The sequence below is a fragment of the Panthera uncia genome, chromosome D1, assembly GCF_023721935.1.
Source record: "Panthera uncia isolate 11264 chromosome D1, Puncia_PCG_1.0, whole genome shotgun sequence".
Lineage (NCBI taxonomy): Eukaryota > Metazoa > Chordata > Mammalia > Carnivora > Felidae > Panthera > Panthera uncia.
In genome coordinates this window covers 13,297,098-13,300,524 of record NC_064808.1, presented here as the reverse complement: position 1 = coordinate 13,300,524, position 3,427 = coordinate 13,297,098, and the positions used below count along the sequence as shown (strand labels likewise).

The 3,427-nt window shown below is 37.7% G+C and overlaps 1 pseudogene; it reads right to left on the bottom strand.

The window, feature by feature from the left end:
* Positions 1–282: 282 nt before the first annotated feature.
* LOC125911474 (olfactory receptor 5W2-like) lies at positions 283–3,213 on the bottom strand (annotated as a pseudogene).
* Positions 3,214–3,427: the final 214 nt, after the last annotated feature.

Genomic DNA, 3,427 nt, shown 5'->3' with positions numbered 1-3,427 from the left:
ATTGACACACTAACATGAAGACTGATAAATTTTCCAAATATTAAGCATGGCTGACTTAAAATGGAGACATACAATAAAATATAGGCTACCTAAATATTGGCATCATAGTAGCATAGTAAAATAATATGTTAGTTAAGGTATTTGAGACAATTTAATAATATAATATAACATGGAAGTATAATAGGAGATTTGAAAACAGAAGAGTGCATTTGCATGTGTATGTATATAAATATGTATTTATTTGTACTATGTGACTAATTACTTAAAATCACATTTTACTTTTCAGCTTTCCACCATCTCTTTCACATCCTTGTTCCGTAGGCTATAAATCAGAGAATTTAACATGGGAATCACACAAGTGTAAAACCAAGAGTTCATTTTGGGTTAATCCAGGAAAGAGGAAGAATTTGGCCAGGAATATATTATAGAAAAGCATAGTTCCCCAGAAGACTCTAACAGCCATTAAGTGGGAAGTGCAGGTAGAGAAAGCTTTGAACCTCCTCTCAGCAGAGCGAATCTTCAAGACTGATATGACAATAAGGGACAAGAACTCCTAAAAGGGTGCTCCATTCAACGAAGGCAAAAATGTTAAAAATAACAAAATCATTGACCTGTGCATCTGAGCAAGACAGCAATAGGAGAGTAGAGATATCAGAGAAGAAATGATTAATCATATGACCTACAGAAGACATAAGCGGGATGTTCATGTCAGGGGTATCAAAGCAGCTGACATTCCCACCATAAGTATCCTAGGCATGGGCAGAGAGCACAAGGGGTTGCCAATGACTTTATACCAGTGAAAGACCATCATCAACAGCAGTAGACACTCAGAATCTGCAGATACAGAAGATGAAGAATTGCCTGTGATGGAAATTGATTTGGTGTTAGCAAATAGATCTACCAGCATCTTGGGCCCAATTGGTATGCAAAAGCAGAGGTAACAGAAGGCAGGTGACTGAGGAAAAAGTATCTGTGTGAAGCTGGGAACCCATTTTAATTATAAAGAACATTCCAAGAGTTTCCAGGAGATTAACAAGATACATATCTAGAAACATGGTAAATAAGGCCGCTTTGGTGTCCAGTTATTGGTAATTGCCAAGGGAAATAATTCAGACAAAAGGGATCAATTAACCCTGACCTTCCTCTTCATTCTTGTTGCAAACTTTTACGAAAACACTGAAGAAAATTATAGTTCATAATTTGACTCTTCTAGATTTATCCATGATAAATTCCCCCTTTTTATTCCTTTTATTAAAAAAAAATTTTTTTTAACATTTATTAGTTTTTGAGAGACAGAGAGACACAGAGTGTGAGTGGGGGAGGGGAAGAGAGTGAGGGAGACAGAATCTGAAGCAGACTCCAGGCTCTGGGCTGTCAGCACAGAGCCCGACCCGGGCCCAAACCCACAAACTGCGAGATCGTGACCTGAGCTGAGGCTGGAAGCTTAGCCAACTGAGCCATCCAGGTGCCCCAAGGCCGATTTTCTTTATTTTTTATTTTTTTTTAATTTACATCCAAATTAGTTAGCATATAGTGCAACAATGATTTCAGGAGTGGCATCCTTAATGCCTCTTACCCATTAAGCCCATCCCCCCCCACAACCCCCCCAGTAACGCTGTTTGTTCTCCATATTTAAGAGTCTCTTATGTTTTGTCCCCCTCCCTGTTTTTATATTATTTTTGCTTCCCTTCCCTTACGTTCATCTGTTCTGTGTCTTAAAGTCCTCATATGAGTGAAATAATATGATATTTGTCTTTCTCTGACTAATTTCACTTAGCATAATACTCTCTAGTTCCATCCACGTAGTTGCAAATGGCAAAACTCATTCTTTTTGATTGCCGAGTAATACTCCATTGTATAGATATAACACTTCTTTATCCATTCATCCATCGATGCACATTTGGGCTCTTTCCATACTCTGGCCATTGTTGATAGTGCTGCTATAAACATGGAGGTGCATGTGTCCCTTCAAAACAGCATACCTGTATCCCTTGGATAAATACCCAGTAGTGCAATTGCTGGGTCGTAGGGTAGTTCTATTTTTAATTTTTTGAGGAACCTCCATACTGTTTTCCAGAGTGGCTGCACCAGCTTGCATTCCCACCAGCAATGCAAAAGAGATCCTCTTTCTCTGCATCCTCACCAACATCTGTTGTTGCCTAAGTTGTTAATATTAGCCATTCTGACAGGTGTGAGGTGATATCGCATTGTGGTTTTGATTTGTATTTCCCTGATGATGAATGATGTTGAGCATTTTTTCATGTGTCAGTTGGCCATCTGGATGTCTTCTTTGAGGAAGTGTCTATTCATGTTTTTTGCCCATTTCTTCACTAGATTCTTTGTTTTTTGGGTGTTGAGTTTGATAAGTTCTTTATAGATTTTGGATACTAACCCTTTACCTGATATGTTGTTTGCAAATATTTTCTCCCATTCTGTTGGTTGCCTTTTAGTTTTGCTGGTTGTTTTCTTCACTGTGCAGAAGCTTTTTATTTTGATGAGGTCCCACAAGATATTAGCCACCTGGATCCAGTAATACATTTAAAAAAAAATTATTCACCACAACCAAGTGGGAGTTATACTTGGGATAGAGGGCTGGTTCAATATCTGCAAATCAATCAATGTGATTCCTCACGTCAATAAAAGAAAGGCCTATTTTCTTAATAGCCTCCCGGCTCCCTTTAAAAAACCCCTGACTTAAATGACCCCATTTCATTTTACCTTTCGTTTTTAGCAATTTAATTTAATTTAATTTAACTTAATTTAATTTAAATTTAATTTACTAATTTAATTTCACATTATTTTATTTTGAGAAGGTGAGTGGGTGGGGGGAGAGGGGCAGAAGGGGAGAGTATGCTGAGTATGGAGCCTGATGTGGCGCTCGACCCCACAACCCTGGGATCATGGCCTGAGCCGAAATCAAGAGTTGGACCCTCCACCGACTGAGCCACCCAGATGCCTCTATTTTGCCTTTCAAACAAACGACAAATGAACGACAATTGCACACCAGCACCTAAACAAAGAAATAGAATTGTTTGGCAGTTACATTGCAGTTAATTCAACTAAGTAAGCAGGTACAACGTAATTCTTTTACAAATTTCTAAATGCTTGATTTCTCATTTTTCCAAAAAAAAGTGTCTTTCTTCTATAATTCTTTGAATTTAATTATACAGAAACCTACTTGAAACTGGTGTTTCTGTTCTTACCTCTGTACATGCACGTAGCAGATTGTATTTATTTTCTACCTTGTGATTGTTGGGACTTAAATCAAAAGCCACTGTCTTCACTCATCATTACGTGAACATGATTAATTAGATTTGTGGTTATGTATTTTCCGTGATGAATGGTGTCTCAATTTGGCAAAGGCTGAACTTTTCATGCTTATCACCAAATTGATCAAAGATAGAAGTTAACAGAATTTATTTCAATG